This window comes from Pseudorca crassidens, chromosome 17 (assembly GCF_039906515.1).
Source record: "Pseudorca crassidens isolate mPseCra1 chromosome 17, mPseCra1.hap1, whole genome shotgun sequence".
NCBI lineage: Eukaryota > Metazoa > Chordata > Mammalia > Artiodactyla > Delphinidae > Pseudorca > Pseudorca crassidens.
Window position 1 is genome coordinate 34,929,589 of NC_090312.1, and position 26,033 is coordinate 34,955,621.

The 26,033-nt window shown below is 51.2% G+C and overlaps 2 long non-coding RNA genes across 3 annotated transcripts in view; one reads left to right on the top strand and one right to left on the bottom strand.

Moving 5' to 3' along the window:
- LOC137210008 (uncharacterized) overlaps positions 1-26,033 on the top strand; it is a 129,767-nt gene that overhangs the window by 54,371 nt on the left and 49,363 nt on the right. Inside the window, exon 3 of one of the 2 annotated variants that reach the window (XR_010936230.1) lies at positions 22,376-22,506. The exons of the other annotated variant lie outside the window; for it this stretch is intronic. This is a non-coding gene — a long non-coding RNA (uncharacterized lncRNA). Of the gene's footprint in view, positions 1-22,375; positions 22,507-26,033 lie in introns of those variants that run through there. 2 annotated transcript variants of the gene reach the window in all.
- Positions 22,389-23,770, bottom strand: LOC137210009 (uncharacterized). The gene is made up of 3 exons (XR_010936231.1): positions 23,718-23,770; positions 23,327-23,407; positions 22,389-22,525 (listed from the first exon to the last, which is right to left on the bottom strand). It is a non-coding gene; the product is annotated as an uncharacterized lncRNA (long non-coding RNA).

Below are 26,033 nucleotides of genomic sequence, written 5' to 3' on the forward strand. Positions count from 1 at the left end.
CTCCTAGCTCAGGGTCCAATTCCTAGAAGATGTGCTCCACAAACACTCTGTTGAATGAATGAATCTCCCTGCTGCTGGGGTTCCCAAGCTGCCTGGCCACCTGAGGGTGCTGTGGGTGGGGGAGATTTGGGGACCTCCACCCTGATTCCTTCACTGCTTTTCTTCACGGCTCTGGGCTGCCTCACCTTAGGACCGGCTTGTGCCACGGGATAGCAGGACCCTGCTTAGGGAGAGGCCTTGGTCGGGGAGGGCTGTGGGCAGACCTGGGCAGCAGTGGGGAGAGCAGTGGACAGTAGGACACTGCAGCTCGTGGAGGAGACGGCAGGTTCAGAGCAGGCTTGGGGGGACCCGGTAGAGGGGAAGCGAGGTAAAGAGGGGGCGTCCAGCTCACACGCTCCTGGGGGCTTCATTCCTTGAACACACGCGCAAGGCATAGCCTTAGAGGTGGGGAAGAAGCCCTGGGGAGTGGGCGCAAGGCCAGAGCAGGCCTCTCTGTGTTGCTTGTCCTGGAGCCACATGGGTCCGCAGCCTGGTTGGAGCGGCCCCGCCCTGGAGCTCAGTGGCGGCACTTAGGTCTGTGTGCCAGGGAGCCAGGCAGCTCCATCTGGCGGTCAGCTTCCCGCCTTCCCCCTGAGCCTTCCCCCACTTCTCAGGACACGCGGCTGCCACACTGCGACCTGTCTTCACCCAGAGCTTCAGGACAGAAATTAGGGCGACCGCGTAGTGGACGCTGTGTGCCAAGCAATCTCCTCAGCGTCTGGGTGTTTTATAACAGAGTTCGTGTGATCTCAATCATCGAGCTCCCACAGAGGCTGTGAATGTCCTTCGTAGGTGACGAAACGTGCTCATCCAAGGCCACGTGTCTGGGACGGGTGGGGTCTGACCCCACAGCGCATGCTCTTTCTCTGGCCTAGGGCTGCTCCTCTAGCTCTACCCTTCCCCAGAGATCAGGGCCCTCTACAAAATCTGGGGCCAGCCTGTTCCCTTCCTCAGGCCCTTGGAATTCCACAGCCCACCCTCTGTGGCTTTTTGCCAAGACAGAGCCCCTGTCCAGCCTGTCCTGTACAGGGCATGAATGGACAGACTGGCTATCCTATAGCTCGACGTGGCTACCATGTGCTGTCCCTACCACCCCAGGACACAGAGCAGTTTCCCTAGAGATTCCAGCTTTGCCTTTTTCTGTGAAGACCACATATTTTCCCAGAACAGCAGGAATTTCTGAACTGAGGGCTGGACCTCCTTTTTCCTACGAAAGAAGGAGGCCCCTTATGTTTAGTTCCGGTCCTTGTTGTTAAGAAGAGGTTTGAATCCTTATGAGTTTGAGGGCTGTGTGACCCCAGGCAGGTGGCTCAAACTCTCTGAGCCTCAGTTTTCAGAGTTGTAAAGATGTAAAATTGTCAAGATGTAAAGTTGTAAAAATGCAACTCGGGGCTGTTAATGAGGGTTAAAAGAGGCTGTGTGTGGATAGCACCTAACAGCCCTGGCTGTTAGTAGGTGCTTAATCCATGGCGGCCCTCATCGTTCTGATTGTTGGCTTCATTTCCTCTGCCTACCTCTTGAGAGTTACATGCTCCTGGCACAGGCATTAGTTCTCTCCTTGGCATCCCTCCTTTCCCTTTTTAAGGGCATTTCTGCTGCTGCCGGCTGTGCAGGCAACTCCCGTTCAGACCTCTCGGAGTCCTGAGATCCTGCCAGCAATCATGGCCCCAACCAACCCGAGTTCTCTGCTAACATTCCTGTGAACTGTAGTCAGGGATCTGCCCAAGGTCTGTCTGGGTGTGTCTGCTCCTGGGAGGGAGGGGGTGGAGGGAGGGGAGCGGCAGCTGCTCTTTTGTTAGCCAGCCACCACGCGGTGAGGCCAGGGCACAGCCTGTCCAGGCCAAGAACAGGAAACAGGTGGACTTTGCTGAGGCCCAGACGGGGGGTGGGACGTGAGGAGGCCCACGTCTGGGCAGCAGGAGGTGCATGGCGGCGGAAAGAAAAGGGCTCACTTCTGAGTTCCCAGGCTGCGGAATCTCGAGGCCCTCAGCTGGGTTTCAGGTTGCTGTGGGGCAAGGCAATCAGCTGACTCATGCAGTTGTATCTTAAAAATTGTTTAGTCACTGTCTGCCTCTCTGTTAGGGTACAGGATAAGTTGCTATAACAAAAAGACCCTAAAAGACAATAGTATATATAAGGCAGGATTGTAATGCTCCCTCACGGGACAGTTTAGCCGCTCCACAAGGTGGCTTTGCCACCTTTGTGGTTATTGGGGGAATGCAGTTTTCTTCCATCTTGTGGTTCTATCATCTCCAAAAAACAGATGTTCTAAACCTGGGATCTGAACAGGGCTGGTTAGAATTCAGGGGCTCTCTGCACCTGCATGGGATAAAAACTACAGCCTGATTTACACCAAGATCTACTTGAAAATTAGCATTCCCTCCCATTCTGACAGGAAGCCTAATGGGGGTATTGGCAGGTATAGTATCTGCAACAACTAATGTGACAGGAAAATATCTGTGATTTCTGTTGTGAAATACTGTGTATGCTCATGACTATCATGACTATTACTTTGAGAGCACAGTAGTTATTAGATCCATTGTTAGATTGTGCTTTAATGCGTTAATAAGAAGTATATACATACTACTGGAGTGTAAAATTTTCATATTTTTGTAATAGTTCAGCCTAGTTGTTTTCCTTGGTAATCCTCTGATTTTATTGCATGAATTTAAGAACACTATTCAGAGAAGGGTCCACAGGCTTCACCAGATAGTGAAAGGGGGTCCAAGGCACACACAAAACCAAGAAGACCTGTCCCACGTGTCGCTCCCTGCGCTGGTTGAGGCTGAATTGCTGCATGTCGACATTCCAGAAGGGGGAAAGGGTATAGGTGCAGGGCAGACAAATTCCTTCCAGGCCAGTGATGTGGAACTTGCACACCTCACTTCTGTCACCTGCCACTGCCAGAACTCAGTCACGTGGCTGCCCCTAGCTGCTAGGGGGGCTGAGACATGGGGTGTTGTCCGGGCAAGGATGTACCCAGCCAGACTCTATAGTTATGGAAGAAGGAGAGGATGGATTTGGGGGGTCAATTAGTGGTCCGCCACAATCTCCAACAATTCTTCTTCCCTACCAGGACTGAGAACCCTTGAACCCAGCGCCTTCCCACTGTCCCTCCTTCCGCCTCACAGCTCCACCTCTTACCAGCCCTCATCAGCTTCTTCCTGCTTCCTCGACTCCCCTATCTCCTCTCACTTTGTATAAGGCCCAGGACCTCATCCTTCTTTGCCGCCGTTATGGGTGCTCCTGCCTGAGGCTCATGCTGCTGTGTGCCCCAGATCCTAACCCCTTTCACTGACTCAAGCCCACCGCTTCCCCGATTCTCTTGTTTCCCTCCTGCATCATGGATTCCCCCTCTCTGTTGAATCATTCCCACCAACATGGAAACATGCTGTATTTCCCCATCATCAGAACCCTTGTCTTGACCCAAATTCCCTCACCAGCCCTTGCCTCTTTCTTGTTTCCCCCTCAAACTCCTCGGGACAGTGGTCGGTGCTTGCTGTCCACAGTTCCTCTCTTCTGCTGCCCTCTTAGACCAGTCCAGGCAGCCTTCCAGGAAACTGTTATGGGCAAGGCCACCGAAGATCTTCATGTCAGTAACCCAGTCATCACTGCTCTCATCTACCTGACCCACCGGCAGCTTCGGACCCAGAGGATCACTCCCTCCTCCTGGGAACACCAGCTCTCCTGGGTCCCCTCGGCCTCCCTGGTTGCTCCTACTTAGTTCTATCTCCTCCACCTAAGCACGGGCAGGCCCCCTGAGGTCATGCCTTGGCCGTCCTGTCTGCAGTCTCTTGGTGAGCCCATTCAGTCTCATGACCTTGACTACCAGCCACGTACGGACGACTCCCAATTTTTCTCCTCCAGCCTGGATCTTTCCCCTGACTCCAGTCTCCTGCATCCAACCACCTACTCAACTTCAAGAAACATCTCAAACTTAACATTTCCAAACCCCAAATCCAGAACTTACCCCCCAAAGCTTCTCCTCCCCTAGGCTTTCCCATCTTTCCAGGTACCTAGACCAGAGACCTTGGAATCATTCCTACTCTAGACTTCCCCTCACATCCTCCTTCTCATTGTCTTTGTCTTCAGAATCACTTGGAAATGGGCCACTTCTCACCCCTCCACAGCCACCAACCTAGTCCACATTGTAGCCACCTCCCACTGGATTCTTGAAATAGTCTCTAACTGGTCTCCCTGATTCCGGTCTTGCCTTCTACAGTTTATTCTCAACCTGGCAGATGGCAGGATCCTTCTAAAATGAAAGTCAGATCCGATCACTCTGCTCGCCACCCTCCAGTGGCTTGGCTCCCTTTTCTCTGTGAGGAAAGTCCACATTCTTCACAACGGCCCCCAGAGCCTGTCTCTCTGGCCCCTGTCACTTTGCTGACCCCCTCTCCTGCCATTCTCTCCTCACTTGGAGTAAGCAAGAGTTGCCGTCCCTCCCACCTCAGGGCCTTTGCATTCTTCTACCCCAGGGCCTTTGCACTTGCAGTTTCTTCTGCCTGGAAGGCCCTTCCGCAGATGGCCACATGGTTCACTCTCTCACCTCCTTCTGGGCTTTCTCAAACGTCACCTTCTCCATGGGGCCCTCCCACACACCGCACTTCCCCCAGCAAACCTGATTTCCCTTTCCTGCTTTATTTTTCTCCACAGCAGTTATCACCCTCTGACAGGCTATGATATTATTTATTTTGTCACGGTCTATTTCCCCTCAATAGTATGCAGGCTCCTTGGGGGCAGGGCTATCTGTCTGTTTTGTTCGCTTCTGTCTCCTCATACAGAAGTACCTGACAAACAGTTGTTGGATGTCTGAATTGACTATCCTCTTCTGCAGCCCTGTTTAGGTCTTATAGGAAGGTTTCTTTTTTCCCCTCCTCTGCTCCCTAGAAACCTTCTCCAAAACATTAAGCTACAGCTGGGAACCCCTGAGCAGGAGCGTGAAATATCAATAGATTCGTTGGTGGAGACCTAGGGCACAAAACAGAGAAGGTGAGGGTGTACATTTCCTCAACATGGGTTTATTCAGTGCCTTCTGTGGGCCACCCCAGATGCAGAGATGAATGAAATCAGCCTCTGAGCTTGAGAGAAGCTGACATTGCAGTAGAGACAGATGGGCGGCTGGTGATTACAGCGCCGTGCTTTCACAGGGGATGCCCCAAAGTACAGGGCTCAGCCCACACATGGTCTCTACCCATCAGGGACAGCAGGAAGGCCAGTGCAATGCAGTGGTCAAGGGCACCATCTTGGGCAAATGACTTCTTGTCTCTGAGTCTCACTCTGCCTGTCTGTACATGGAGACGCTTACGGGGACAATATTTACCAACTACGACGGCGACCGTGGGGATTCCATGAGACCAGAGATGTGTTTGCCGTGAAGTTGATGAAGCTTAAGTACCAATCACGGCCCCTCACTTGCTCAGGCTCCTTCCAAGGCTCTAGCTATGTGCTCACAAGGCCATTTTTGTTTTACAAATGTTATAAAACCGGATAGTTTGTTTGTTTGTTTTTTAAAAGAAGTCCTCCTAAATTGTAAAAGTCTCTGAGGCCCCACGAAAGCTGAATCTGCCCCTGCACGAGATAAAACGTGAAGGACTCAGCACAGATCCTGGCATAAGGCGTTCAGTTAATCATCAGTAACATGAAAAAAGAACTTCACAAGGGAGCTGTCATTTGAGCTGGGTCTTTATGGAGAAGTAGAAGTTCACTAGGTTCCAAACAGACATCAGATATTGCAGGTACGTCTCCATGGGCCTCATTAGAGACTGCAGGGGATGCTCCTGATGGGATAATAAGAACGGCCATTTTTCACGCACTTGTGATGTACTGCTGTGGTATAATAACAAATCTATTTGGTCTTTGTCCCTGGTGTCTGGCACAAAATTCCTCAAATCCTCGTAGTTTCCCAAGTGATGGGGTGATAGGAGTCTCTTACAAAGAGCTTCTAAGTCCCTTGGAATTGCCTGGGTGATAAGAGTGTCTTTTGGTGGGGAGGGGTAGTGGTGGTGGGATGAATTGAGAGATTGGGATTGACATATATACACTAATAAGTATAAAATGGGTAACTAATAAGAACTTGCTGTATAAAAAATAAATTTAAAAAAAGGAAAAAAAAGAAGTGTCTTTTGGGGAATTCCCTGGCGGTTCAGTGGTTAGGACTCCGAGCTTTCACTGCTGAGGGCACGGGTTCAGTCGGCCCTCGTGGGCTCCTGGGTGAGGGCTGGTTACCAGAAGATCAAGCATGAATAAAAGCTTGGAACTTTCAGCCCCACTGCCCATGCTCTGGGGGTAGGGCAGGGGCTGGAGACTGAGTTAACTGATCATGCCTGTGTGATGAAGGCTCCATAAAAATCCCTAAAGTATGGGATTTGGAGAGTTTCTGGGTTGGTGAACACACCCCTTTCCCCATACCTCACCCTGTGCTATGCTCATACGTCTTCATCTGACTGTTCAGCTGTATCCTTTGTTATATAATAAACTGGGAAATGTCAATAAGTGTTTCCCTGCGTTCTCTGAGCCAGTATAGCAAGTTATCGAACCCGAGGAGGGGGTTGTAGGAGTCCCCACTTTATAGGCAGTTGGTCAGAAGTACAGGTGACAACTTGGGTCTTGGGACTGGCATCTGAAGTGGGGGGCAGTCTCGTGGGCCTGAGGCCACAACCTGTGTCGTCTGTGCTAACGCCGGGCAGTAAGTGTCGGGACAGGATTGTAGGATACACAGTTGGCGTCCGGACAGTTGGAGAATCGCCAGACCTTTGGAAAACCCCCAGGCGTTGGTGTCAGAAGTATTCTGTGATGGAAGAAACATTCTGTGTAGAAGAAACATTGTTTTTTCCTTTGAGCTGTTCTAAAAGCTTTCCCCGTGTCAACTTCTCAATAAAGCACAAGGCAGATAGATACTCAGAGGTACAGAGAGATCTCAGTATCAGCTGAAAGGACACAGCTGGGACTCCAACCCAGCAGCCCTGCTTCTGAACGTGGGCCCTCAGCCTCTACTGGATCTGCCTCTGTGTATGACTCTTGGAAGTTTCATTTGCCAACACAGATCCTGGTTTTCCTCTGTGCACCCAGGATGAATTTTTCCCCTGGGGCTCCCACTTCCCCGTGGCCCTAATTCATCCTCAGGCCGCCCGAGGAGGGAGGTTGGAGCTCCCGCACCCGTGTCCCCGGCAGCCCGCCCACTCAGCTGATTGCAGGGAAGGAGGCGGTCACCACCCCCCAGTCGCAGCGCCTGCCACAGCCCGGCTCACAGAGGGCGGGGGCGAGGCAATTACCCGGAAAACGCAGGCAAAACTCCCACGGAGCCACGGGGAGTTAAAAAAAAAAAAAAGAGCTCTGATGTGACAGTGTGGTGGCAGGAATCTTATCCAGTCTCATTTCCCAGCTCCCATAACAACCCACCCCTGAAAACCTGCTGCCGGGCAGCTGAGAGCACGGTTTGCACCATGTGAAGATGAGAGTGAACCCCCCCGGGGGGGGGAGGGGCGGGGCGGCCTAACCACGGTGTGTGCAAAATGAAAGCAACCGCCCGGGAGGCCTGCAGCGTTCCTCCCTTCCCCTCTAAAATCTGCAAAACACCGGATTTCATTGCCGCCTGAAAAAAAACGGAGGTCACCGTCCAGTCCCTGGACCCTTCCAAGGTGATCATTTGAATGAGTCACGGTTGCCCTGCACACCCTCTTGCATTTTACAGATATTGTCCAGGATGTGGCATCTGGGGACAAACATGGTTTCCCTTGTGTCTTAAACCCTCACCCCACAGGGACCCAGCTGACCAGACCAGAGGACAAAAAGAAACCAGGTGGAAATAATCAGAACTCCTTGCATGTGGACGGCATCCTGTAACTTACAAGTCCCATTATCCCATTAAACCATTTTTGTAGACAGCCCCTATAGGGGGTGAGAGAGAGTCATGACTTCTCAAGGTCACTGGGCTGATAAGTGGCATAGCTAAGACTGAAACTCAGGGCTTCTGGCTCCAGATGCAGCTCCCTTCACTGAATAATGCACGTGAGACATAGCCCTTATCCCACCGCCCCCCACCCCCCACCGGGCAGCGGGTAGTTGGGGGGTAAGGAAGCAGAGCCGCGCGTGAGGTGGCATAGTTGACAATTGCTAGGTTTGATGTGGTAATTTACTGTGGATTGGGATTATTGCCTAGTACATTTTTAGCCTGGAGCTGTGGGTTACGTGTGATCCAACAGGCCTCTCTGTGGAAAGACTGGAGACCTGAAGGGTGATGCCCACACCCCACTGAGGACCCAATCCAGCAGGAATCCCAAGTCTGGTGTTTCCAGGCTGCATCTGGCCAGCATGTGTGTAATGTTTGGCCCCAGAGTACCCTTTAAAATGTAAAATTTGGGCTAACATTTAAAATTAGGAGAATTCACATATGAATTGGTGTTTCTGGCATCTCTTAAAAAGGTGAAGATTAGGCAGTATTACGCTTACTGTCCCAGGCAGTGCTGCCACCCCTAGAAGAGGTGTGTGCTCTCCAGGGCACCAGGCCTACAGCCATGCCCTGCTTCTCACCTCCGTGATGCCGGACTGCAGGGTGTTTTGACTCTTGCTACAGAACTGAAGCTCTTAACATTTTGAAGGTCATGGATATAATTCAGGGGACCCAAGGACTTGGATGGGTAAAAATTACATCTTGATTTTCACTAACCCCTGCCTAATGCTGAGCATTTCCTTCCATTATAACTGTAGGCAGAGACCATGGTAGTATTGGGATCTGTGACTTTGTCACCAGAAGAAATCACAGACATTTTCATATCCCATTAGAGTTTCATAGATATCTCCAAATGTCATTTATGCTCATCACTACTCTAAAATCATGACTTATTGCCAGATGTTTTTCTTTACCACATTTGGTAAAGAAGCATATATATTATGATATTAGAGGTTTGGTTTTAAATATATATTTTGGTAACTTCTTTTCAATATAATTGGTTTCACTGGTATTTTATTTTATGCATTTATTCTGAGAAAAGGTCCATAGGCTTCACCAGCTTACCAAAGGGCTCCAAAGCACAAAATTGGACTCACATCTTAAAAAGATGATTGTCAGGTCCCTTGGGGTTGGGAAGGCAGTTCTACAACCATTTGGAGGAGTGGGGCAGGAGGGGGAGTAAGCTCCTCCATCCAGTCCCTCCAGGGTGGCTTCACACTGGACTCCCCCACCCAGGGCAGGGGGCCCTCTGAGGTCTCCCAGAGTTCTGGGAGCACTTGGCCTCCAGGCAGGAGGCTGTGCTGTGGTTCTGCATTCAGTGGCCTGAGCCCCGGGTCTCCAGGGTCCCCTCCAAAACAATCCCGGGAGGGAACTTGGAGGGAGAAAGCTTAGCTCCCAGGCCCTAGTGGCCATGCCAGCGTGAGGAGGGCCCAGAGCCAGGAGCTACGTGGGAGCTGACTCATCCTCGGTCTCTCCCTGTCCAGGGGTGCACGCCCACGACGTGCCCTCCCCCTGGCTTCGCCACGCTAACTCCCAGGCTCTGCCCAGGTGTCTGCAAACCCACGCGGGCTCGCCTTGTCCGCATCGCCGCTCCTAGCAACCACCCTCCGCTCTCTCTGCCAGATCCGGAAATGTGTGGTCTCGGCCGTTTCCTCCTGAATCCTTGAAGCGCCCACTCAGCCTCCGCCCGGTGCTCCAGCATCCATGCAGTTTGCTGAAGTCACCCTGCTGAAGGGCGTCAAGAGCTGGAGGACAGGTGGCCCTGGGCCTCCCACTCCCGCTCCCACCCTGTGGCGGCACCTGATGCTTCGACAGCCGCCTCTTCCAGAACCAACGGACACGCTCGCTCCCCCCCCACCCCCCCACCCCGGTTTCCATGACACTGCACTTTCCCACGTCTCCTCCGGATTTCTGACAGCTCGTTTCCTCGCTGGCTGGCGTCGCCTCCTCCTGGCTTCTCCCCCTGGGCATGACAGAGGCGCTGCCCTCGGCTCTTCCCCCAGCGGGTGCCCACCACCTCACCACCTCCCTCCACTGCTGCTCCTCCGCCCTTGACCACCCACGTTCCCTAATCCTACGTGGCCAAGTTATACAGAGCTTCTTGCCCCACCCCATAAAAAACAAGTCCTAAATCAGACTGTCAGCCTGGCAGGGCCTGGAGAGGTTCCTGTGTGGGCTGGGAAGCCCACCACGCACCTGGTGGGATGTTGCTAGGGAGACTTAACAATACCCCCTGAGCCTGGGCTACTACAGGTCTGTGAGAGGCAAGCCAGTGTAAGGCTAAGGGTATAGGACTCTGTGAGCCGACTGCCCAAGTTCAAACCCTGCCTCTGCTACTTGCTGCTTCTATCTCAGGCAAGTTCATTTATTTGTTCATCGATTTATGTAACAAATGTTAATTGAGCCCCAGTCTGTGTGCCAGACTGCTGAAAATACAAACGGAAACGCAAAGTGACTCCCCACACTTGTGATGTTTAGGAAGAGTCACGGCATTAATCAAATAATACCCAAACAGATGCTCAGCTGTGACTGTGACAATGTGAGGGAGAGGTCCAGGGTGCTGAGAACCCAGCACAAGATGGTCTTATCAGGGAGGTCAGCGACAGCTTCCTCGAGCACATGACCTTTAAGCTCAGATCAGAAGGATGAGTGGGGTTATGAGGTGTGACAGGCTGAATAATGGCCCTGAAGATGTCCACATTCTGATCCCCAGAATCGATGAATATGTTACCTTACATGGCAAAAAAGATGTGATTCAGTTAAGGATTTTTTTTTTTGGCCGTGCTGCATGGCTTGTGGGATCTTAGTTCCCCTACCAGGGGTTGAACCCAGGCCCCGGCAGTGAAAGCCCACAGTCCTAACCACTGGACCACCAGGGAATTCCGCCCAGTTAAGGATCTTGAGATGGGAGATTCTCCTAGATTATCTGAGTGGACCCAGTGTAATCACAGGTGTCCTTATGAGAAAGAGGCAGAGGGTCAGAGAAGATACGATAATAAAAGCAGAGGTGGGAGGGATGGCATTGCTGGAAGGGGGGCCATGAGCCAAGGAAGCCTCTAGAAGCTGGAAAAGGAAAGGCAATGGATTCTACCCTAGAGCCTCTGGAAGGAAGGAAGCCTGGCCGACCCATTTTGGACTTCTAACCCCAGAACCGTAAGATAATAACTTTGTGTTGCTTTAAGTCACTAGTTTGTGATAATTTGATACGACAGCACTAGGGAACTAACACCATAGGAGAAGAATGGAAAGGCGTGTGTGAAGGCCAGGGATGAGAAGTGGGTACCTATGATCTAAAAAACGAAAATGTGTATGTGTGGGCGTGTATGGGGGTTCAGGGCCGGGAGCCATGAGGCTGGACATCTGGGCAAGAGCCAGACCATGATCAACAAGCAGCCATTTCAAGCAGCTCCTGATTGATTGGTTCACACTGTTAACCCCTCTAAGCCTCAGATTCCTCACTGGTAAAATGACGACTTCGCAGGTCTGTTGAGAGGATTACATGAGATTGCGTACGTGTTGAGTGTACCTCTTACTTAGTAAGCGCCTGTTTAGTGTCAAGCACGATTATGGTCCTGTGGTTTTCCAACTGGGCTCCATGGAGCCCTGGGAATTCTGTGAGACTCCTCTGGGGCTGCTGAGGATCGGGAGGGAAAGAGGGCCAAGGTGGGGCAGGGCAGTTCTGCCCGCAGTCAGAGCAGCTGACCTTGTATTTGTTTGCACGTTGGACTTGGCTTCTGCTTAAGATGATGTTTGCTTATTTTTTAAAATTAATTAATTTATTTATTTTTGGCTGTGTTGGGTCTTCGTTGCTGCGCGTGGGCTTTCTCTAGTTGCGGTGGCTGCTCTTCATTGTGGTGCGTGGGCTTCTTGCAGTGGCTTCTCTTGTTGCGGAGCATGGGCCCTAGGTGTGCAGGCTTCAGTAGTTGCGGCACACGGGCTCAGTAGTCGTGGCTCGCGGGCTCTAGAGTGCAGGCTCAGTAGTTGTGGCGCACAGGTTTAGTTGCTCCGTGGCACGTGGGATCTTCCCGGACCAGGGCTTGAACCTGTGTCCCCTGCATCGGCAGGTGGATTCTTAACCACTGCGCCACCAGGGAAGTTCTTAAGATGATGTTTGAATAAGAGGTTCCTCAGCCAAGACACAGTTTGAACGCCACTGCTCTAGCCTGCCTCTGCTTCTTCCAGTGAGGAAACCCTGGCCTGGAGGTGCCGCCACGGCTTGTGCTGCCTTGGAGCCAGCTGGAGAACCCAGCCCCCAATCTCTGATGCCTTGATCAACCCTTTGTGGTCCAGGGTTCTGGGCCGTGGGGTCAGACCGGGGGCTTTGTTACTTGGAGTCCGTTTTCCTTCCTGGCCCTTCCTGTGGTCTGCATTCTATGTTTACTTGCATCTTCTTTGTTTCATGTCAGCCTTCCTCAAAGGACGCTAGAGTCATGGGGGCAGGTTCTGTTAACCACAGTATCTCCAGGGCCTGACGCTGTGTCTGACATGTGATAATGACAGGAAACACTTGGAAAGTGCTCACTCTGTCCCAAGCACTGTCCCATGTCGTCTACACACATTCACGGTTCATAGTTACCCCTAACTCACACAGTCAGCTCTCAAGACGTGTTGGCTTAATGTTTTACATCACTTGTGCACCTGGGTGAGTTTCTTAGCCTCATCTGTAAAATGGGGGTCAACAACATGGACAGTGGTGATGGTGAGGATGAAGCGGCTTCATGACGTCTGCCTGTCGCCTGGCTTGGGGCCTGGCTGCACAGCCACTCAGGAAGGGTAGCCATTAAAATGACCTCATTGCACTGGGTGCCAGATTGCTCTGGTTCCAGCCACCCAGTCTTGATAGGGTCACTGCTGCAATCTGGTCCCCTGAGCTGCAAAGGATTGCTTCTGTCCATCGGGCAAGTCACTTCCTGCAAAGTTTCTCTTACTCACTCCTCCTCTGGGCCCAGACCAGCACATCTGCCTTTCTGGGCTCCAGCTTCCTCCGATTGCAATCAACTCTGCAGGTGGCTGCTTCCTTCTCTCTCAGGGCCCCAAGAAGATCCATACAACCTGTATCATCAAAAATGACCCTCCTGGGATCCTGAGGACAGTGTAAATCCATGCCGTGCCCCATGGCTCCCAGGCCACCACTAATACCCCCAGCAGGAGCCTCTACCTGTGGCCTGGCCCCCCGACAGCCTTTGCTGAGCCCCCTCCTCTGCACTCCTGCAGCACCCCTTGCTCCATTGCTACCCGTCTCGCATAATCTACAGGTGTTTTTCACATATCTAATGGAAACGCGGTGAACATGTAAGATCCCTGAGGATCCTGAGATTCCTCTTCAGGAATTCTGGAATCTGTGCCTTTGACACCATTCCCACCACCTAGTTGAGGCCACCCCAGTCTCTCACCTGGATGATCACAGAATGTCATGGTCTGTCTTCTCTGGCCTTGCCCCCTCCCATCGGGCATTGGGGTGACCTTTGAAAGCACAGATGAGTTTACGGCACTCTCTTTTGGGGCTCCCCGTTGTCCTCAGAGGAGCTCTTAAGACCAGTTCCCGCTCCCTCCCCATCTCACTGGATTCAGACAAGCAGAATTGACTTACAGTGGCTTGAATGAAGGCTTGAATGGACTGGGTTCTCCAGGTGGTGAAAGGTTCTTCCTTCTGCCTGAGACACTCCCCTTCCTCTCCCCTCCACCCCTTCTACCCATTGGCTAATTCCTGCTCACACCCAGATCTCAGCTGAGATGCACCTCCCAGGAAAGGGCTCTCGGGCTACCTGCAGCCTTGGCCTCTTCCGTGAGCCTAGAGCATGGTACACATTCCCTGCTTTCTTGTAATTGCCTGTTTATTGCTCATAGCCCCACTTGCCTGTCTGCACTCTTGAGGGCAGGGCCCCTGTCTCCACCGCCTTGAGCCAAGCACAGTGCCTGGCACATAGTAGGTACTTAATAAACACTAGTTCAATTGAACTGAACTACTCCCAAAGCTCGACCAGGCTCCTCAACCTTCCCATCTCTCCAAATCCTACCGGCCCCTTCAGATAACAACAACAACAGCTGACTTTTTTTTTTTTTTTTTGCGGTACACGGGCCTCTCACTGTTGTGGCCTCTCCCGTTGCGGAGCACAGGCTCCGGACACGCAGGCTCAGCGGCCATGACTAACGGGCCCAGCCGCTCCACGGCATGTGGGATCTTCCAGGACCGGGGCACGAACACGCGTCCCCTGCATCGGCAGGCGGACTCTCAACCACTGCGCCACCAGGGAAGCCCCTAGCTGACATTTTTTGAGTGCTTGTTATGAGCCTGGCACTCATGCATATCGCCTCTGTTTACTCTTCAACAACCTTGTGAGGTAGGAACTATTTTACAGAAGCCCAGGCTTAGAGGGGCAAACTAACTAGCCTAAGGTCACACAGCTAGAAAGGGGTAGGGCTGGATTGGCACCCAGCTTGCTGACTTCTCGAGTCTTCCTTCTCGACACTGCCGATGTACCCACTTGTTCTCCCACCTTCTCCACAAAGCCCTCTTCTTCCTCTGACCCCTCAGGATCTCTGCCTTCCCAGATCCTCCCCACCACATCATCTATACCTGTAGCTTCCTGACTGCGTGCTGCCTTCAACGGCTCTCTAGCACAGAGGTATTTAACCAGTTCATCTCTCTAACTAGTGAGAAGCTCCTGGAGGTCGAGGACTATGATCTCTGTTTTCTAGGAGGCCCCAGGATACCCAGCCCAGTGGTGGGCACCCAGTGACTATCCTCCAATTCATCAGTAAAACAAAGGCCGTGTCCTCAGGCTGCATGCATCTGAGGAGGTGGCTCGGGACGGTCTGTGCTCTCTTCTTCTCTCCATGATTCCGGTTAAATAATGAAGTGTTAATGGAGAACTCTGGCTACTTTCTAATCCCTGATGTTTTGGGACATTATGAATTGCAGAGACCCATGGAGTTCAGGGGAAGGGAGTGCCAAGATTCCTTGAGGCCAAATCTGTGATCTGCATCTCTGACTTCATTTTTCTGTCCAGGGAGTCCCATTTTTTTATCATAATATGTTTCTGGAAACTATGTCGTAAATCAGATTATCAAAAAAGAGATTGTATTTAGTCAGCACAAATATAGTGTACTGAGCACTTACGAATATGCCAGGCCATGAGCTAGGTGAAGGGGGCTAAACTTAAATGTGACAGGGTTCTGCTCTCAGGGGTCTCACTGTCTTGCTAGAGTCATGAAACAACTCATCACAGTAAAAGGCCCCTGAGTTTCACATGTTCTGGCTCCCATCTGCCTCTGCAAGGTCTCCCCAGGTGTTTCTAGAAGTTTCCCATGGTGTCTCACGTGGGCTCATGCCTAAGTCCAGGCATTGCCCCTAACACGTGATTTCCATGGTGGTTTTCCTCCTCTTCCCTGCTCCAGTCCGTGCCCTGTGGACTACACCCCTGCAGGGCACCCATGGCAGATGGTGAAGCAGGTCGTGGACCGGGGTGACGTCGCAGGACACTCCTCTCCCCGTCAGCGTCACACTCTGCCAGGGAGTCGTAAACCTGGGCTGGCTGAGCCCCTGTCTTACAGCGCTTTTAGTGAAATGGCTCTGCAGTGTCTGACGTGGCTGCCTAGGACGATCTGTCTGCACACACACACACACACACACACACACACACACACACACTTGGCTCAGACTGGATTCCACAGGTTCTGAGCTCAGGTGCATCCCCTTTCCAATAACAAAGCTCTCTCACTGCCTGATGGGCTTCCCCCTGGGATTTACTCTCCTGCAGAAGGTTCCTCACTCCCTCTGCAGCATCAGCTCCTGGCAGGCTGCCTCACCATTTCCCTACACAAGCCTAGGCATGTCCCAGTTTTGCCACAGCACAGCACTCTAGTCCCACCTGTTTCTCTTACATGTGTGCTACTTACTCATGCTCAGATGTAGAAAAAAGACAAGAAAGAAATACTCTAAGAGGTGTTGATGCTGGGAGGTTTTATTTTCTTTTTCATACTCTGCTGTCTTTTCCAAAATTTAGAAAATAAGCATGCCTCCCTCTTACAATCTCCTCACCCCACCACACTCGCCAATAAAAGCTTTTCTTATGGTGGATGTTTTTGTTAAAATACAAAATTAACAAGACAAACTGTAGAAGCAAAGAGGAAAAAAAAGATGAACTCTAGGGTGTCAAGGGGAAGTAGAAAATCTTCCCAAAGGAATACTGTTACAATTGGAAGTTCTTAAACAAATGAATCATAGATACAGCGAAGCATATACCATAAGACCAATGCCATAGTAACTGTAAGTCTCCCCAGTCATTCAAAGAAGTAAAATTAATTTCCAAGCCCTACAAAATATACATATCACATTGATTATATAAGGGACTGCAATGAACTTTTAAGTGTACGTATCGCATATTAAAACGCACACACAACTTTTATAACATACCAAGGCATAGTAGGTTGGCTACAGTAAATACTACACATCTAATTGACAACAGTATTGTTCACCTTTGACTTCAGAAGTGCACGATGCTTGATCTTTATGCCTTCCTTTTCTCTGAAGCACACCAGGATGTTCAGAATCACTCCTTGGAGCTCCATGCTGGGGTAGTTGAGGATGAGGCATAGGATTTAGGTGTCTGTTGCTGATGATAATGACGCTGTGTCTTTGACTGCAAATTGTTTTAAATATCCGGAAGGGCTGACGCAGCATCCTCTTCTTCCTCCACATCTGTGTTTAAAAGCTACTAGGCAGGGGGCTTCCCTGGTGGCGGAGTGGTTGAGAGTCCGCCTGCCGGTGCAGGGGACGCGGGTTTGTGCCGCGGTCCGGGAGGATCCCACGTGCCGCGGAGCGGCTGGGCCCGTGAGCCATGGCCGCTGAGCCTGCGCACCCGGAGCCTGTGCTCCTCGACGGGAGGGGCCGCAGCAGTGTGAGGCCCGCGTACCGCAAAAAAAAAAAAAAAAAAAAAAAGCTACTAGGCAGGGATTCAGGGTCAGGGTTAACACAGGCTCCAGGAAGGCTGCTGCAGGCTCTGAAGATAGCCCTCCCCATCCTTCCCTCCGCATGGACCACTGAACAGCTGTAACTTTAACTGACAGCCCTCAGAATACAAAACTGCTGTTGGATGGTTCTCTTCATCTGGGACAACAGTGGTGAGAAACAGATGGGTGGGGATTGAGGTGCAGGAACTCGTCAAACTCCATCTGTGGATCACAGAATTAAAGTGCGTGCAGGATGGAAAAGACCTCTGCTATGTGCTTCTCCAAACTCTAAGAGCCACCACCACTGACCTGAGAAGGCACATACTCTGTGCCTGAAATTACTACAGAGATGGTTTAATTTCATGTAACTGACACAATTCTGTGAAGTAAATAATATCGCCCCCATTTTACAGATGAGAAAACAGAGGCTCAGTGAACTTAAGAACCTTAGCAGTGTATTAGTTTGCTAGGGCTGCAGTAACAAAGTGCTGCAAACTGGGTGCCTAAAACAACAGAAATTTATTGCCTCACAGTTCTGGAGGCTAGAAGTCCAAAGTCACAGCATCAGAAGGGTTGGTTCTAGGGACCAGGAGGAAGAATCTATTCCATGCATGCCTTTCTCCTTGCGTCTTGTGGTTGCCAGCAACCTTTGGCATTCTTCAGCTTGTAGCTATACCTCGCCCCAATCTCTCCCTTCATTTTTACATGCCATTCTCCATGTGTGTGTCTGTGTCTCCAAATTTTCCCTTTTTTAAGGACAGCAGTCAGAGTAGGGCCCACTCTAACGAGTTCATTTTAACTTGATTATCTCTATGAAGACTCTTATTTACAAATAAGGCCACATTCTGAGGTACTGGGGGTCAAGACTTCAAATATTTTGGGAGGAACTTTGGGGACTTCAGCAATTCAGTCTATACTATAAAGATATCACTTCTGGTAAGTGATGGAGCCAATATTCAAAACCTAGACAATCTGATACCAGCTCTTAACCAAACCCTATCCTGTCTCCTATCTGGCTCTTCCTGGCCACCTGGCTCTCTCCTGTAGAACATATCTATGGCAAGGAGATTGGCGACCACAGAGGCTGGAGCCCACCTACCACGTCAGAAGACTTCCTAAATATAATCTCTTATTTTCTATGCTTTCCTCTGGAGGGATATACTAATAGTTCAAGTCTTTTCTCCATGCAGATGTTGACAGACATTTGCTCTGATAAGGGAATGTTCCCATCTTCATTGACCGCTTTTGCAGGAACCACAAGTTCCTGGGCCAGTGCCCCGCCGACCCGTACAACCTTTTCTCCAGAGAAGAAAAAGGGCACCTCTGTTTTCGTGCTAATGAGCGTGAGATCCCTTACTTTCTGGTTCTCACAGTGACATCGGACACCCGTCGTTCCGTGTGCCAAGGGGGAGAGACCTGCAGATGCCACAGAGACGTGGGAGGAGATGCTGGAGGAGGGAAGGTCAGCAAATGCTCAACAATTCATCGTGATTTGAGTCCTGCACCTTCATGGTCCCCCCACCCCTTTTTTTTAAATTTAAAAAGCGCCGTTTGTATGACTCTAAATTAGTCAGGCTTTGTCTTGGTTCTCTCACTGGGAGCTGGTCATCTCTGAACGAGTGTGTTGAACCTGACCTGGGTAACCCCAGGATCCAGTTCCTCCCTTCCTGGGTCTCAGGGACCCCATGGGTGGATCAGGCTGTCACTGGATAAGGGAGACCCACCGAGGGTCTTGTGGTAGTGTGGCCGAGAACCCCTGAAAAAGGACTTGCTACCCCAGCTGTGGGAGGGTGCCTCACTGCACCCCACCCAAGGGCCGGCCCCCAGCCAGTGAGGCTTGAGGCCAGGATGTCAAGGCCCGCAGTTCAGCCTCGTGTGGGCAGTTCTGAGGGGCCGCTTCAGCTCCAAAGCGCTCCGTGGGCTCAGCCGAGGTTGTCCTTGGGCGTAAACTGCAGCTTGACGTCCACCCCTGCCCCTGCCCTCCTTTCCTCAGTGTTGCTCCTAAGAGACCTCGCACAGCCCTCCTCCACTCTCCACTCAGCTCAGAGTCTGCCTCCCAGGAACCCACCCTGACTGGCTTCTCCAGAGACTCAAGTCAACACTTGGTCCTGAAGCCACAGAAGAGGCATCAGAGGTCAAAGGCCACTTCTGTCTGGAAGGAGCCCCAAACTTCAGCTTTCCCAAGGCCTGGCCAGGATGCTCACAGGCCTGCCCACACACTCACTCCCTTCTGTTTGGCACCATCTGAAATTAGCTGACCAACATCTTCCTCCCTCCCTCCCACAAAGATTTATTGAGCATCTGCTGTGTGCAAAGTACTATTCTAGACTCTAGAAATACAGCAGTGAAAAAGACAAAAAAAAAACCCCAAAAACACACAGAAAAATCTTTATCCTCATGAAGCTTGCATTCTACCAGGGGGAGGAGACGATTACCTAATAAAACAGTAAAATACTATCACTCGGTGACAGTACTCTGGGGAGGCTAAACAGGGAGTGGAGAGGGTTTGGGAGCAGGATGGAAGGAATAAAGGGAACAGGGGAAGACTCACTGAAAAGGTGACATTTGAGCAAAACCTGAAGGAGATAAGGGAATGAGTCATGAAGCTATTGGGGGAAGAGCCTTTCAGACAGCAGGGACAGCAAGTGCAAAGACCCTGAGGCAGCAGCTTGCTGTGTGTTTTCAGGGACTAGCAAGGAGACCAGTGTAACTGGGTCAGAGTGGGAGAACAGTAAGAAGTGAAATCAGAGATCACAGTGGGAGGTGGGAGGGAGGACAATAGGATTGCGGGTGTGGAGGGCCTCTTGGGCCAATGTAGGGACTTTGGCTTTAACTCTGGGTGAGATGGGAGCCACAGAGGGCTCTGAGCACAGTAGAGCGAGGATCAGATGAGCTGTTTTAAAGGACCACTCGAGCTGCTGTGTGGAGAGAGGGCAGAAGCAGGAGACCTCCTAGACTCTTTCAGTAAATCCAGTTGGAAGACAGTGCTGGCTCAGTCAAGGGGCTGCAGCAGAAGTGGTCAGATTCCGGAGATATTTGGAAGGTAGAGCTAATGGGATTTGTTGTTGATCCTTCCGGGAGAGCCAGCACTGTGGCTGGCAGGATCACACACGTGGGTGCAGCCAGCAGCATTTCTCAATGCAGCAAATACCCTGTGGTGGCTTTGGAGCCAGACACACCTGGGTCTGGATCCAGACTCCATCCATAGGAGCTGCTCATCGTGAGCAGGTTACATCAACTCTCTAAGACTCTTGTTTCTTCATCTGTCAACTGGGGATAACAGTCTTTATATCATGGGATTATTATGAAGATTAAGTGAGATAAGGTAAAAGAAGAGCTGATAAAGAGTGATGTGATTATTTTAAATAATGCAGTGTCCTGTGAATCTTGGTGCAGAGGCCCGTGGAGGGGAGGGGCAGAATCTGAGGGTGGAGGGAACATGCAGGAGGGGTTGGCCAAAGCTGGGGGGGCAGCCAAGATTGCCCAGGAACACTGCTGTGGAAAGAGAACAAGACTCTTGGGCACACACTGGCCTTCCCAAGGGAGTCTGCAGGATTCCAAAGCTCAGACAGGTTGGGGTGGGGTGGCCTTCAGAGAAAAGATGGCCAGAAGGGAACTCCTTGGATGAAGGTGGAGCCATGGAAAATGGGAACATCCCCCAATTCTAGAGAGGATTAGGTCATCCCAGCTGAAGCCAATCAAAACTCTCCCTTGGGGAGGCAAAAAAAGGTTTTACTAGGCCAAAACTGCAGCCATCTCTAGCAGCTGCCAGGAAAGGAGGCGAGGCAAGGCGAGCCTTGGGCCTGAGGCCATGAGCCCTGGAGGTCCCACCCTGGCTAGAAAAGGAGACTAGGGGAGAGCTGGGGGGCAGCCCAGAAGCTGGGGGAGGGCGGAGCTGTCTGAGTTGTATGGTGGTGGTGGGATGCCCTTCTGGAAAAACAATTAGGTCCTCATCAGAGGCAGCCAACAAAGCTTCGCACACTGGGGCTCTGCGATTCTTCTCCCTTAAGGAAGACAAAAAGCAGGATTAGCATTCCTTCCATCAGAGATGTTCTACTGATTTATACGTATGGCGGTTTTTCCCCCAATAAACCAGAAGTTTAAACTGGGGATCCTGCACTTCCCTCCTAATTAGAGAGAGCCTTGGCAGTGAATGAATGTGGGTTCAAGTTCCAGGGCAGCAGCTGACCTTGGGCAGGATGCTTGACCTCTGAGTCTTGTAAAATGGGGATCACAGTACCTCGCAGGTGTCTGTGGGCAGCCATCTTCTCCCCTCCCCCAAGCCCTGGGTTCAGAGAATGAAAGGAAACATACTGTGAAGGTAGACAGTCAAGCGTACAGAAGGATATTTCCTGTGTGGGGAAAGCCATGGGGGCTGGTTTCTAGGGGCCAGATGGGAGAGTGCAGTGCCAGAGCGGTGCCCCTGGTCCCAGGGTGGGGACCTGGTTCTTAGTCACTGTCTCCCAGTTCAAACTCCCTTCCTCCTAGGCACCACCACCTTTTCCCACTTCTCTCAGGCCCTAAAGAAATGGTACAGAGCCCTTGGGAGAGGAAGCATCCTTTTCCCAGACACCCTTGGGGCTAAAAATCCCCCAAACCCGAAGTCCTCCCAAGGCGCTGACGTCAGCCTGAGACGGCGGCTGCTGAGCTTTTCTGGTAACCTCTTCCTGCCAGCGGCCACCTCCGGGAAGGACAAGGTTGGGCCCCAGGCCAAATCCTGCAGCTGCTCCACACCTGCCCGGCCTACTCGGACCATCTCGCAATCCTGGGGCCTTGAGGGGCAGAGGTGGCTGGTGGGCCATTCCCCTCCCTGTCGCCACCCTCTCCAGGAAGCCAACCGCAGATTCCTAGTGCCTCCTCTTGCTGATGGGAATGGAAGCAGAAGTACCTCCCCTCCCCTGTCCTCCACTCCTTCCCTCCCCCCTCCCCCATCCCCCATGACTGCCCTTTTCCTGGTCCAGTCACAGGCTTCGACAGGCATTTGAGTCTTGTGTCCAAGGAAGCTCTGACCCCTGGCCCCCCGTTAGGGATTTTTAGGCCAACGAGTTATAGAATTTTATTTTATTTTATTTATTTTTGCTGTACGCGGGCCTCTCACCGATGTGGCCTCTCCCATTGCGGAGCACAGGCTCTGGACGCGCAGGCTCAGCGGCCATGGCTCACGGGCCCAGCCGCTCCGCAGCAGGTGGGATCTTCCCGGACCGGGGCCTGAACCCGAGTCCCCTGCATTGGCAGGCGGACTCTCAACCACTGCGCCACCAGGGAAGCCCGAGTTATAGAATTTTAGAGCAGACATAAGGATCTCTCAAACCAGGCTGGTGTCCTTCAGTGAGTGGCTTCTGGGTGCCAGGCACAGCACTCAAGGCTTCACAGGCATTAGTTAACCCTGACAACTGCACAAGGGAGATGTTATGATTGAGCTCTTGTTTGCAGATGGGAAAATGGACGCAAGGAAAATGGACTTAAGCAACTTGCCTAAGGACACATGGCGGAGCAAGCCAGGTCTTGTGACTTCAAAGCTGAACTTTGCTACCACGTTACACTTCTCAAAGCATATTCCGTGGATCATTTGTTCCCGTAGATCTGCCAGGAATGAGAGAAACCTGTGGTTAAGCATGCCAGGGAAGTACTCTAGATTCAGCTCCACTTTGTGGAATGTCTTGGAGCATATTGACAGATTAAAGGCTCTGAGAAGTCCTGCAGTGAGTTAAATCTGTTTAACTCTCTCTAACCCAGTGTTTCCCAAACTTATTTGCACCTGGGAACCCCACCGCTTTTTACAAACGCGACACTGTTACCATCCTGGAGAATGTGCTGTGGGAGATGCCACACAAGATCACATTACCTGTCTTGTTCATATAGCGCCTGGCACATATTAGGAGCTCAATAAACACGGGCTGGATAAAATTAACACACATATCCCCCATTTCTGGTCATCCTAGCCCTTTCCCTGAAGAGTCCCTCAGCCGTGGAAGATACTTCACATCCAACAGATGACCCACTCCTGATGGCACCCCTGTGTGGGTCTTCTTGGCTGTGCTGGGGTCGCATGGAGAGAAAATTCCATTTAGGCAGCTTCTGAGGCCTCCCCTATTTTAGCCCCTCAGAGGTCTCTATTCTAAGGACAAAGGGAAAGTTCTGAGACACTTCCGTTCAGTTTTGGCCAGCAGGAATATGGGTGTGGATGAGGGTGTGAAAACCTCCCACCATTCATCCTCCCCCAACCCCTCAAGCCCTCCCAGCAGTACAGTGCAGACCCTGAGGCATCCTCCCACCCCTGTCAGCACTCACACCTCCATTTTCACCTTCCTTGGCACCCTGCCCCGAAACCCCTCGCTCCCTCCCTCTACTTTTTATACCCTATCAGCCCCTCTTGCTTCCTACCTTCTCGGACTCGCTTGAACTCCAGGCTAGACTGGAATCAGATCCTCACTGGGGACCATGAACACACAGCAGGCCAGACCCCTGCTCAGAGATTCAGGTGTAACTGCTGTGGGATGGGGCTCAGACCATCCGTACCTTCAAATACAGCGAGGTCAGGAAGGTCGGATGCTCGCCAGCACCCATTGCCCTTTTTCCCGTCCTTTAGTGACACACCCCTTGGCAAGCCTCCCAGCCCAGAGCAGGTGCCAGGGTGCCCCAGCTGCCTGCTCCTGGCTCCTGAACACTGCTGGGAAAAGGCCCCCACCACAGCACTGGCACTGCTATGGACTCAGACTCCCATCTCGGTGCCACCTGCCAGCACATGTAGCAGTCCTGGGTCTAAACCACTTACTATTCTGGGTCTTCGTCACTCTCTCCATGCTCCCTTCCGACCCCAAGTCTAATGCTTAGCCTCTTGTCTCCTACTACTGGAAAAAAAATTGAAGCCACTGGGATCACATGATTTCCATCAAATTCTCGCTCCCTACCAATTCTGCTACTGCCACCCCACTGCTTTCCTGTTAATTTTAGAAGCAGGCCAAAATCTAGGTCAAATCCCCCAGCCTATGGAGTCAGGCTGCCAGGGTTCCAATCCCATATACATCCCTTACTGGCTATGTGATCTTGAGCAGATTTCTTAATCTCCTCAGTGCCTCAGTTCCTCATCAGTGAAATGGGATGACACTCGCTTGCCTTTACCTCACAGAGTTAAAGAAGGATTAAACGAGATAGGCCACACAGAGAGCTTGGCACAGGCAAATGCTAACAAAGGCTAGTTATTGTCATTGCCCTCTCTGCCTCCTCCAAACTTTGTTCCATCCTTATGAACCTCTCCCTGTTTCTAGCTCATTCCTCTCAACCTATAAAGAGACTCCTGTTTCTCCTGTCCTAAAAAAATCTCTTCTTGATTCTATGTTCTTGATTTCTCTTGTCCCTTCTCATCCAAACTTCTCAGAAGCATCCTTTATCAGCTTGTTCCTTTCCTTATCTCCCTTCTGTTCCTCAGGGATGTGGCTTCTGGCTCTACCATAGTTCTGACATTTGTCGGGGTCACCAAGGACCTGGCTAAGACCAGTGGGCATGTCTCAGTCCCTGACCTCTGCCTCCTGCCCTTGACTTTGTTAATCACATCCTGCTTTGTGAAACTGTGGATGGCTTGGCTTCTGTGCTTCCTTATCAGTCCCTTGGTTCTCCTTGTACTTCCTCTGCCTTCCCCTCTCTGTCTCCGGGCTTCTCATCCGCCACTGGCCCCAGGAAGGCTGTGGGGACCCTGAGTCTGTCCTTGGTTCATGGATCTCCTCTGCCCTCATAGTCCTGTCAGGTGATCTTAGCAGCTCTCATGGCTTCTACTTCCACTTGATGGTTGATACCTGCTATGAGCTGAATTGTGTGCCCCCAAATTCATATGTTGAAGCCCTAACCCCCAATGCTATCGTATATGGAGACAGGGACACTACGGAGGTAATTAAGATCAAATGAGGTTATAAGTTCGGGGCCCTAATCTGATAGGACTGATATCCTTATACAAAGAGGAAGAGACGCCAGAGATCTCTCTTTCTAGGCTCACACAGAGAAAAGGTCACGTGAGGACACAGCGAGAAAGGGCCATCTGTAAGCCAGAAAGAGAGGTCTCACCAGAAACTAACTCTGCTGGCACCTTGATGTTGGACCTCTAGCCTCTAGAACTATGAGAAAATAAATTTCTGTTATTCAAGTCACCTGGTCTGCAGCATCTTTTTTTTTTTTTTTTTTTTTTTTTTTGTGGTACACGGGCCTCTCACTGTTGTGGCCTCTCCCGTTGCAGAGCACAGGCTCCGGACGCGCGGGCTCAGTGGCCATGGCTCCACAGGCCCAGCCACTCCGCGGCATGTGGGATCCTCCCAGACCGGGTCATGAACCCGCGTCCCCTGCATCGGCAGGCGGACCCTCAACCACTGCGCCACCAGGGAAGCCCCTGCAGCATCTTGTTATGGCAGCCTGTGCCAACTAATACAGTATCTAAGTATACCAGTTAGCTTTTCCTGCATAACAGACTATTCCAAAATTTAGTGGTCAAAAACAAAAGCCATTTATTTAGCTTACCTTTCTTCAGGTCAGCAGTTTGGTCTGGGCTCAGCTAGGCAGCTCCTCTGGTCTTGGGTCTGTGGTCAGCTCCTGGTTTGGCTGGGCACTGGTTGGTCAGGGTGGCCTCAGCTGGGATGGCTCATCTCTGCTCCATAGCATCTCTCATCCTCCAGCAGGCAGGCCCAGGCTTGTTTTCGTAGCAATGCAGCAAGGTTCTAAGAAAGCAAACAGAATGGAGGTTTGGAAGGAAAACCTCAAACTATGCAGACATCTGGGCCTTTCCATTCATACCTGGTACTCTGGTAGTTGACTTCTCAAATATCAAGACGTCTTGAACAATGAACTAAGAATATAGAATAATAATTAAATAAGAAAAAGAATATATATATATATATATATATATATCTGAATCGCTTTGCTATACAGCGGAAACTAACAAAACATTGTAAACCAACTATACTTCAATAAAATAAATTAAAAAAAAGAATTACAAATAAGTAAAGTCTGGGAAAACACATAGCATTTTAAGGTATAGTTGACCGGACTTGCAGATGTAGAGTGAGGATGGATGAGGAAAACAGGCCTCCTCCTGAGTAGACAGCTT